Source organism: Cynoglossus semilaevis, chromosome 4, assembly GCF_000523025.1.
Source record: "Cynoglossus semilaevis isolate Cse_v1.0 chromosome 4, Cse_v1.0, whole genome shotgun sequence".
NCBI lineage: Eukaryota > Metazoa > Chordata > Actinopteri > Pleuronectiformes > Cynoglossidae > Cynoglossus > Cynoglossus semilaevis.
Genome location: NC_024310.1, coordinates 6,834,440 through 6,846,740, shown reverse-complemented (window position 1 = coordinate 6,846,740; position 12,301 = coordinate 6,834,440). Strand labels below are relative to the sequence as shown.

The window sequence follows — 12,301 nt, the reverse complement described above, 5'->3', positions numbered from 1 at the left end:
GCTCTGACTCAGTGTGGCTTCTTTGCAATATGAATATATATATATATATATATAATGCACACTTTCGACCACCGCTTCATTAGATCATATTTTTATTTTAAAGGGCGTCTTTTTTCATTTTATTAAATAAAATAAATAAACGTAGTAAAATTAATCAAAAACATCACTAAGAGTATCTGGAAAATAAAGTATCACAAAGGTGATGGTGTTCTGTTCGTCATCGTGTATGTATTTATATTTCTAAAAAAAATAAAAATAAATCAACAGTAGAGAACATGCAGTGAGAGGAGTCCAGCGTGAAACTGAAGGGGGCGACCACGCACAGCCCCTGACTCTTCGCCGGCAAGTCGGTGTAAAAATCGTGAGGTCCACGCAGTGTGTCAGTCTCAGCTCACCGGGCAGCTGTGTAGTGGTCACTCATCACACCGTATGCGTGTGTGAACGTGTCTGTGTGTGCAGAGGCATTCAAGCTTGCCTGACCAGTCCGGAAGGATTTCCACGGCGTTCAGTTAGGTTCGGTGCATGTGTTAATGAGCAGCGTCTCTCATCAGCTTGTGCGTGTGTGAGGCAGAGAGACTAGAAGCAGCAGAATAAACAGCAGCAGAAACGGCACCTTAGAGGAGCAGCAGCAGAAGCCGCGGCAGCAGCACCAGCAGCAGCAGCAGAGGCAGAAGGAGGAGGAGTAAGGTTTTTTTCCTCCACTATCGCGTACCGTGTCGTGCACGACACTCTCGCCTGCTCTGGCTACTCTCAAACCGAAGCGGAGAAGAGGAGAGGACGGAGACGCAGCAGAAGCGTGAGGGATTTTTGTTGTTGTTTTCCCAAAGAGGACCATCCCACGTCCATGCTCCTGAATTGACCGGGACAGGCCTGCTGCAATAGTGGATGTCTCTTCAGAATGGTAAGCCCTATATGACTTCTTAAGAGATAAATGCTTTTTGGGTGGCAGTGTTTATAGACCATGAAGCTGCTAAATGCACCCTGTGTGTGTCACGTACCCAGAGAAGTCACATTAGTCGGCTGTTTTTTGCGCCTCTTGATAAAAGAACGTACCGCATGTTATTGCTGGGATGGAGGCGGATTTACGACGGTGACTGTAGGGAGAATTTATGTTATTTTATTTTTTCTGCAACATCACCAAATGTGTTTGCCGTAATAAGTGCAGGGGCAGGTATGTTGGAGCGCATTGTTGCTGCTGAAGGTGCAGGAGAGGCAGGGATGTGTGTCTCTGCAGCGCGTCCCGGAGCTTTGAGACAGGGACATAAATAACAGATGAAGACTGGGAAGGACTTGCTTCCTGAATTTATGGACAGGATAAAGTGACCTGCAGAGTGTGGACCAAATAGCATGTCTTCTGAGCAACATACAAACCATTTACAATCTGTTGGTTTGGGATGTGTGTAAGGATGTGTGGATTTGTTAGGGTTGGGCTGGAGACCCGCTTGCACCTTCCTCTCTTCCTACATGGAGGTGATTCCATATGGACTGGTAGAGTCCAAACTTTTCCGAAGAGGTCAGATAATCATCTAAATAACAAATGTATTAAGTCCATAGCCAGTGCTAAATCTAAGGCATGCCGTCTTGAAAATTTATTGCAAACTGAAACATAGAACACATGGGAAATAGTCTAGCGTAAGGGTTCACTTTCACTTCATAAGATTCACTCATAAAACCAGGGATTTTTTGCAAGGGTTGCTGCATACCTCAGGAGAAGAACTCAAACAGACTTACAACAGAAATATTAGGGCAGCATTGAACTTGTTCAAGGTCATCATTTGGCTCCAGGTCTGATGGCGATCTGTTCTCCAGCCACATTTATATTTATTTTGAATTTTTTAGTTTTCATAGTGGATTAATAAATAGTATTAGCTCACTAAGCTAGTCATTTAATTGACATAATCCAAAAGAAAACAAACCTGATTAATATGGGTTGGTGCGTCCATTCCTAAAACTGATGACATCATCAAAATCGTATATGACAGACATTGACTTGTCATGTTATAAAGGAGCAAAAATACCACAAATATTCAGAAATTATAGAATATTCCCTCATAAAATGCATTAATATATATGTAAATATATTTAAATTATATAGACTATATAAATATGTATTTTTCTAATACCTCGTCTTGTTCAAGAACCATTTTAAATCAGAATACACGGGGAAAAATTGATGAAGGCTAATAATACAATAAATACCAGGGAAGTTTTAAAAGATGTTGTAAAAATATGTTTTTTTCAAGGGTTCACTAGGTCTCTGAGAGTATTAACAGTAATACAAATGAAGAACGAGGTCTATTGCATACCACAAGAGTTAAACTGATTGTGTTTGAGGGCTTTGATGATGCTAGGCCACACTAAACCTGGTCCAGGGTCATGATTGGCCCCTCGGGCTGGATCAAGGACAAACCGGTTATCAAGCAATCAGACACATTAAGATGTTTATCAAGGGCTGAATAATTTGAGCATTAGTCTACAGACGTCTGTGACAAATGTTGATTTATTAGTGCCCTTGAAATGCCAAAATGAAAATGTCCTTAAATTTTAGTTTTTGTCTACAAGGTAAAATGGAACCCCATTGTTACACAAGGGCAGCAGAACCAGGACGTGTTCCGCAGTTTTAAATGACAACACACTTCAAGACTGTTAATTGATGACAGATTTAATTGTCCATTTCCGAAATAGTCCAAAAAATTGTTCAGTACTTAGTCAACTACCTTACGAAGCCCACGGGTCACTATAGGGTTAGGTAATAGACTTGGCCTAAGAAAAACAGATACAGATTAAAACCTGAAAGTGTTATGTATGTTTTTTTTAATAAAAGTTAAAGAGCCGAGTTAAAGAGAGGCACAGATCAGCCGCTGTTTCCAAGACCAGTATGTGTGCTTAAATCTTAACGCCTAATGCAAAATACAGCATTTTTAATGAAGGAAAGTTTTCATTTATTTTCATATATATCAAGGCTAAACATTCAACCAAGTGCTATTTTTAAGATTTTATTAAGTAATTAGATTTGAAATCATCAATCACAATCATATGCAGTAGATCTAGTAAAATTATAGAACAACATATGATGATATTTCCAGTGCTAATATATGAACACCCATGGTTTTTGGGTTGAGAACCGTTGTATTTACCTATAAAACATATAAATTAATAAAATAAATGTAAAATCCAATACTTCTCTCTCCCTGACAACAGGACATTTAAAATAAAACACACAGACAACTAATGGCTTATATGTTTTCTTTTTTAATTTAATCTTATTGCCATTTATTTTTGTCATAATTCAACAGGTTTATGATGAAAAACAAAACATCAAACCTGCGTCACAACGTGGAATAATATGTGCACCAGTTGAATCTGACAAAATAAATTAAACCACAGCTCAGTTCTGCAGTTAACAATCATTTGAGACTGGAGGAGTGAAAACGTGAGTGGGACCCCTGGGTGTCATTGTTGGGGCCCTGCAAACACAGCTTAGAGCAGCTCTGCACTCTGATTGGGCACGATGTAAAGCTCACAATACAACACACACACACACACACACACACACACGCTCACAGGAACACAGGGTGGTGTTCCTGCAATACTGAAAGTGCATATTTAAATGTTAAGCTTCACTGACCTAATTGAGATTATAAGTGCATAAAAATGAAAGTGAACCAGTACTAACTGCTACACGAGGGGATTCGACTTGTGCATGAGAACAAATCTAACAACAATCTTTTGCTTAGAAACCTAGATTTATTTCATAATAATTTCAAGTCATGCTAATCTTTATTGTACTGACACGTTTCGACTAGTTTTACCTTTATTTATTTATTGTTTTACTTCTGAATCGATTTGACGTGGGATTAAAGTGATTTTTTTTTCTTAGCCTTAACCAACAGCCAGACTTCCCAGGAGTAGCTACTGGCATTGCAGCACTCCTCTGTGTGCGAGGGAGGGGCTCTCAAGAGCCATTTTTGGTAATGGTAGGGTCACTGACCTCAGATATTAGAGGTTATATCCAGGGGAATCCAAGGGTCCTCCATCCTCCATGACAAGTGTTTGGAACAGGCACCGAATGGGAAGGTCTGAAGATCTAAGGGCCCTTCGAGGTTAACCTTCGTAGAACTGGGCTGTACTCCCCCAGTTGTCTTTGTAACATGGAAGGGGCCGACACTAGTTCTCTGCATGATAAGAGCGTTGAACAGACCCTCCCTCTGTGGTCACAAATGAAAAATCTGCTGCCTTTGTCACAGCAGCTTTATTGTGAACTGTGGGTGCACAGTTATTCTCCAAAGGATGGGGAAGAATGATGAGGAGTTAGTTGCAGTTGGACCTTGTTAGGTCCCATAAACGATCGCTGTGTTTGAAGTTGCATTTGGCAGCGTACGGGGACACGGCGATGACAGAAAGGAAACAATGAAATGCCTCCGTCCCTGCGGACCTTTCCGCTGGGATATTGTCTATTTCAAATAATAATTGTTGTGAGAGACTGTATGGTCATCTGGGGAAGGTGTAAGTCTGCATTTGAGTGAAATGGATCCTGTGGATGGTGCAGAACGTGTTCTTCATGGTCTTACTGAGACACATGCAGTGTTTTTTTGATGTGTTATGTGTGGATGTGTACTTTAATGGTTTTTTTCTAGTATTTATTGGGGTGTGGCAAGATGTGAAAATATCTATACATCATATTACATCAGAAATAAGTACATAATTAAGTAAAAAAAATAGCAGAGACCAACTGCTTCTCTTCTGATACTTTAGAGGTTAATTACTATTCAAAGGCACTGGGGATTTGTTGGATTACTTGTCCATAAAATACATTAAAGGTTAGAATAAAAAAATAAAATTCTATAATTTGAATGGCCCTGAAAATCTTCTTAAATACACATTTTCGAGGAATAATAAAAAAATAAAATTCTATAATTTGATTGGCCCTGAAAATCTTTTAACAACCTTAAATACACATTTTCGAGGAACGTAAAACTACCAACATTAAAACTTTATTTATCACTCTGTTATGTATATGTTTATATTATTATTTTTTTTATATTATCCAATCGATCTGGTCCAGTCTGGTCTATCCTACCTAGATTGTCTAATCAATCTGACCAAGTTCAAAATCAACTCAATCCCATTGCCTGGTTAATATTCCCTGTAAATTCTTAATCCTTAAACCCGCTGTACCAAACCCAGTAACTTTGGGTGCAGCAAACACAGAAGTGAATTATGTTTAGTTGCAGTTGCAGTCTGACATCTTGTGATTTATCACACACAAAACTAATGGGTAGCTGTCAAAATTTCACCACTTTATTGGACATGAAAGCTGGGCACCACATTTCTTCCCCCCTCCTCTCTTTTCATCTTGGACTTTCACACCTCTGTCTCTTGCTCCAGTTCACAGCCCTGCTCTTCTTTCCATCTAAATGGACAGCTCCAGACTTTGTGTGATAAGTTGATGACACTGCAGGACTTAAAAGCATGTGCCTCCAACAAGTGATGGGCAGTCTCTTCTTTCTCTGTGTGTGTGTGTGTTGTGACCACATAAAAGATTTCTAATGTTAGTGCAATGGATATCGACAACAAATGCAAATGGGCACAACCTTTTCAGATTTAATTTAAACACAGGATACCATCTGATTTTTAGGTCCACAAGATCAGATCAGAGTGTCCTGCTCAGAGGCGGATCTGTATGTGCGGTTAAAATGATTCTAAAAACCTCAAATGTTTTTTTTTTGTAAAACGCAAAAGATGCCAATAAAAGTCTGCCGCGGCTTGGTTGAAGTGATGCCATCAGTTTAAAGCAGTAAAAACTGAACTGCTAAGTTTTAAACAAGTTGGAAAATGGACAGTGATTTATGACTCACGTCTTAAAGCAGTGAGTTGCTGCAATGAAGTCTGGGGAAAAAAATAAATGTGTGGATACTACTTGTTTTTATATGAGAGCAAGGGATTACAGATTTATTTTATGGAAAAAATAAATAAAATAAATACGGTGACAGTCGGGGTATTTATAGCTGTCTGTTAAATCTTGATGTTAAAGGGCTCAGGACTAAAAACATACACTTCAGTTTTGGTCCAAATGGCATCATTGTGACAGAATACACACAGTTGGTATTTTAAGTTTCAGAATAAAATATATATCAATCTTTTGCATGGAAAAAACACTTTGATGTCACCTTACTTAATATATATATACTCTATATATATATTAAATATGTTTAATGTTTAAATTCTCATCATACCGTATCTCAAAGACTTCCCATAGTTTACTTTATTATTTGTAATAATCAATAGTTGCACAGATGTGCAGACAGCAGGTGTCCTTCTTGTCCCCAAAGCTTTCTGTCTGGTAATTTTAACAGAAGGCACAAACGTCTGTATTTGGACAAATGTCCCTGTCCTTCCAACTGGCACTGGGTCAAAAGATGTTTTTTTAAAAAAAAAAAAAAAAAAAAACATCTTTGGAAAGGAACAAAAAACAAACTGGGATTAAAATGACTTTCTACCACTGTGCTATAATGCAGTTTAATTCTGTTGTTTGTGAGTGGAGTGACTTGGTTTAACATTATTATTATTCTTTTAAATAAAAATCCCAATCAATTGGGCTATGCCTCCAAACATTTTTTTAATTTTACTTGGTAGACTGTATCTGGTACCCGCTGAATCTGATTTAAAAAAAAAAAAAAAAAGGATCTGTGAAAAGTAAAAGTTGAGGTAAAAAACAGCTTGACGCCAGCTGAACACCACCAACATTTCTAGTGGCCAACTGAAAATGACAGTGGGAATTAGGTTTTGTATGATGTTTCAGAACGTATTTTTAAGGTAATCCTTCAAGCAGCTCTAACTTTGAGGATCATTAACCTTATTTTTCATTTTTAAAACATATCACATAGAAAAGAATATTCATCTCCTTGGTAGAAGTCTAGTATGTCTAACAAATTTACAGCAGCCGACTTGCGTCATCCACCTACTGTAATTCCCATCTGTGGTTTGATATATTGTTTATGCATTTCCTACTCTGTTAGATGATTGCAGTTTTCTCTGCTTCCCAGAAAACTATCAGCTCCACTTTTGGAAGGACTGCAATCCTACACCTGTTTGATATCGTGGAAGTCAGAGCCACTCAAACAAAGTATGAGGCAGAGGTTGAAATTATGCACTTGAGCTCCAAGACACAAGGTAGTGTTTCTACTCCGAGGAGCAGAAAGACGGGACAGAACAGACCTGCCTTTGTGTCCGACATTTTGTACTACACATGTAGCAATTTATGGGATGACTTTCATTTTTTAACCTAATGACAATCTGCAGGTGCACTGCTTATTATCTTTGCACTCTAAATTTTTTTGCACTTTAAATTTTTTACAAGTTCCTGTCGCAGTAGCGTCAGAGCATCGACATGTTCAGGATTTTCCTAAAATTCTTTTGTCACATATTTTCATCTTCCACCAGGCAGAAACATCATCCTGCTCTGAGTAGACTGGGACAGCGATGTCCGCCGTTTGAATTCCCACTTCATGCATTAATCCTGCATCTCTTACATAAATAATGCAGAGAATCTTTCATATGTTACACAGAAGAGCCAGTTATACTGTTTCCACTCTTAAACTGCTCTCTGCTTCCTGTTTTATTTCATCTTATTGTCCAAATGACATATTTCTTTCTTCTTTTAGCTGTTTCATCATTAGGGAGAATATTAAAAGATATTAAACGCTTTAATTTAAATTCTACTGACTCCTGCCACTTAACCGGTAATTCACGACATGCCAAGAGTGCTCTTTATGATAATGAAGTCTTAGAAAATAAAAGGAAATTCCCTTAGGTGAAGGGAAGTATGAATCGGGCATGCGAGTCCAATCTCACACCTTAGCATTTCCTGCATGCTGATGAAGTATGGACAGTATCAATAGAATTGATTCAGCAGGCGAGACCTTCTTTTTGTACACAGAATGAGGTCAAAGTGTAGAGGGGGTGAAAAGGCCTCTGACTGACGGAGTCTTATTTCTACTTTTAAACATGGTTCTGTTCTTGTAATGGGAAGAGCAGTCATCTCAGGGGGGTCATTATGCCTGATGGTTGCCTTGCATGGTTGTAATAATGTGAGGCCATTTTGTAGGACCAGGTGCACTTAGTGGTGCAAACACTGCTTCATCCCTATCTTCTCTGATGATGATGATGCATTCATTTGTGCTTCCTGAATGCTCGGGTCTGGACAGATGCTTTCAATAAAGAAAGTTTGCCGCTGTCTGATCATAGAGTTTCACAGTAGTGCCTGTGGGGTTGAAACCTACATTTGAAAAAGAAGTGCAGTCTGTTTTTCCTTACTGTTCCCAGGCAACCGTTGAATCACCTGTCCTTGCCAAAAGTTTTTCTTTTCCTTTTTTGTGAATTAAACTCACAAATCTGTGGGGTATTTGAATATAAAGTCTGTAGGTGAACCAGGGGAGAGAATCTGTTCCCAAATAGGACACTCTGCTGGGGGAAACTGAGGTAAATGAGATGCTCAGCAAAAGGGTAAAATCACTGGGGACTGTCTGGTCCAGGTGGTATAGAAGCTTTGCCAGGATGATCGTTGATTCAAGGCTTAGTTTAAGATGAATGGGGGAAACTTTGACAACCTCCGGTTTTATTAAGATATGTTTCGCAGCTCGTGTTGGGAGCCAATGATTGTCGACCTTGAAAGTGAGTTATGGCGGTGTACTACAAACCAGAGACCTGCATTGATCCAGTTTTAAAGACCTGTGCCTTCCTGTGCCCGCAAAGCTCATTACCGAACCTGGCCTGTTACCTGTCATTATGTCAAAGTAAAATCCCAAACTGTAATTTCCAGTCCCACTACCTTTGAATATGACGTGTCTGGCCAGCTTCAGCTGTGAAATTCTTTTTTACCCTAATTTCCTCAGCATAATTTAAAAACCCTGGGGGAGCCTGCTGCCCGTCCCTTGTCTGGTTTCTTCTTCCGTCTCAAATATTGCCAGTATTCACTGTTAGTTACCTAACGCAGTCTGAATTGGCTTTCATTAAAGCCTGATTATTCTATTTTCATAACGTATAAACTAGTACATTTTCTTCATTATAAAAAATACAATTTTATCATCATGTTAAACTGAAGGTTGACAGGTCTAGCCATTTAAGCAAACTCAGAATCCAAAACAACATTTCTTATATAATTCACCTCTCTGAGTAAAGAAAAGATGTAGACTTTTTTCAATTGGTTTTCATCTTGATGGTGCACATGGCTAAACATGGATGCGATTTTAAACATTTAAATCAAAACCATATTTGCTGTCTGCACTGTAGTCTGCACAGTAATACTTTGCCATATTTGCTGTCTGCACTGTAGTCTGTACAGTAATACTTTGTTTCTCAGGTATTACAAATATATTCACCATTTACATCTACCTAGAGTTAAATTGTCAAACGTGGCTTTCTTTTTATCATACTAGTGTGATTATTGTGTTGTTGCAAATAGAAATCAATCTTTGAAAGGCTTTAAGAAAATACGTAGTGTGATTATTGTGTTGTTGCAAATAAAAATAAAAATCAATCTTTGAAAGACTTTAAGAAAATACATGTCAACGTGCCCTCCAACCATCTCTCTAATAGAGCCGCTTGGGCAGTGCTGACCTAACAGGTTTTTGTGTTTGATTGCCGATCAAGCACTAAAAAAACTCTCCACTGATGGAACAAAATTGAGGCTGACCATTTGAAAGTGCTCTTGACTACTGCTCACAGACTCAGTCCCTCCAACTGTCGGGTCAGTATGTTTTAGACCAGAGGTAAATGCACTTCTCAAAATTGCCCCACTCACACTGTTTTGTTTAGACTGTGGGTCCGTCGCACTTATGAACAACAGATAAAGTGAAAAGACAGTAATTCAATGACTGATGATCCACTGAGAGATGACAGGTATAATAAAAGGTCCAGACAGTGTTTGAAGGTCACGTTATGAGGGCCATTTAGCTAACAGAAATCACCGCCTTCACTTTTCTGACTAACAATACAGTAGCTTATATTTTGTGCTTCTTGGGGACCCACCCACCCATTATCTTCCCCTGTGGCATTTCATCATGACCAGGATACTCTTATGCAAGACAGTGAAACTGCACTTATTGTGCAGGTAATTAAACCCTAGTGAGATAAAGTTGAAAAAGCACTGTGCTGTATTCTGCGAGGCTGCCGTCACTGGGACTCTGTTATGTGTTGTATGATGACATACAGTAGCTTCTATCATAACCAACACTATCAGGATCTTATTTATAACTTAAACAGAGTGAAAACATTTTTTGCTGAGTGTCGGCAGCTCACAAGAAAGGATAAGTTCTGATTCTATTGCTGAGCTGTGAATGTGACATTTCCCCCACAGCAGTGACGGTTAGGTTTAATAATGTGGCATACTGCTGAAAGGCATGCTTCAACCACAGAATGTATATAAGAAATGGGGAGAGCTGCCTATGCTGAAGGCTGTCATTGTACAGTGTACATTTTCCATGCGATGCTACAGCCTAAAATAAATATTTCCAAGTCGTTTTTTAAACAACAATTTAGTTTCAGTTCAGTAGATGTTGCTAAAATATAAAGGGACAATTAGTGTAAACTCTAAACTGGTAGAAGCAAATGGGATTAGCCCCTGCTATTTCCAGTTTGATGGGTTATTTTTCGTAAGCTTTTACAGCAAACTCAATTACTTCCAAAACCAACGTCAGCATTTAAACACTTTTGTTTTGAAAAACAAAAAAAAAAAAAGAATTGCAGTGCCTGAATTTTTGGTGCATTTCACCTCAGGGACAAAGGACTAAATGTAAAGTACCTGAAGCCCTGGGTCCAGATCCACTGGATAAACCGATTTTCAAAACCAAACTTGATGTCTTTAGTTTAACTAACAATTCATTTTAATACTGAACCCTTTAAAAGTAAAGCAAGGTATTATTATCAGTGGGTCAAATAAGAAAGCTGAATCTGAAGTTCAGTGCAGTTTAGAAACTTGGTGGCACTTTAACTATCAACAGTCTACACTAGATTTTAACAGCAGTGACAACAGGCAGCAATTGTACACACACACACACACACACAAACAGTTCCTTACAAATCGTTCAAGGTACTACAAAGTCCTTGTATTCTGTAGCAGTAATGGAGCTTATGCGTCCAACTGCCCATTATTTACTGTCTTCACTGGTGGTTTTCAACATGATAACAGTCCAGAGAAGTATAGGCAGAGGGAGAAACACTTGTTTGAGTGAGTGAAAACGCTCAAACTTTACAACAAGAGGCTTTTTCACTCCCTGAACGGAGAACTAAAGATCTCTTTAAAGAGCAACTTGAAAAAAAAAAAAGTTTAAATACCATCAGTGTCTAGATCCCCATTGCAGAGGACCCAATGACCCTAGTCCTAGATCTCAACAAGCAACATAAAACTTTTAAATATATATTATATAGTTTATAACCTTTTTTTAAAATTAATTTTCGTGTTAAATATTTATATTTTAGCCTCATTTTATAAATGTATGTGACTGAAACCCAAAGTTCTCCAGGTGATGTGTGTATGAAAGTGATGCATATAAAAGGGAAGACGAATTAAATTTAGATGTGCTGCATGTGTGAGTTAACCTCTGTGAATGGGTCAGTTTCACTGCTTTGCAAAACTCCTCATTTCTGAATAACAATAGGGCTGATGTTGGAAAACTTTATTTTCAGTTGGTTTATTGCAGTGGTTGAGTCTTAAACTCTGTCGCTTTTATGAGTCGAAAGGTTTTTCTATTTACCCAGCACAACTCATGTGCTTTAATAATTTAAATGGTTGTAATAATTTCTTACTGGAGATTTTAACAACCAACGAATATAATTTCTTATATTTTAATACTGATATTAGCGTGAAAAACAAACAAACAACAAAACCAAACCAAAGCCTTCAAAAATTCTTTCATAACATCTGTTTTGATTCATTAATAACTAATAGTTCATTTTCTCTCTAGTAGTTTGACAGATGAAGCCTTACCTTCACAGATGATATGTATACATATGTAGACCTTACTGACGTTACAAATAAATCTACTAGTTATCAAATTTACAGCGGTTCTAAGTCAGCGTCATGAAAACACTGAGCGCTGCACAATTTATTTCAGGCATGACTGGAGGAGGCCAAACAAGTTGAAATCTTGCACTGCATATTCTCAGTGTGTGTGTGAGGTTTAATCACAGCGCTTCACATCGCTGCTGTACACTCATGCTAATTTGTCTCCGAGTGTAATGTGTGATTGCTATAACCACGGCAATTTTTTAAAAAAAGATACAAATTGGAACCGCATTACAG

The 12,301-nt window shown here is 38.2% G+C and overlaps 1 protein-coding gene across 1 annotated transcript in view; it reads left to right on the top strand.

Moving 5' to 3' along the window:
• The first annotated feature begins 322 nt into the window (after positions 1 to 322).
• Positions 323 to 12,301, top strand: part of tenm4 (teneurin transmembrane protein 4) — a 179,676-nt gene continuing 167,697 nt past the window's right edge. Inside the window, 1 exon segment of the mRNA XM_025054911.1 lies at positions 323 to 901. The gene's annotated coding sequence lies outside the window, so the exon portion shown is untranslated.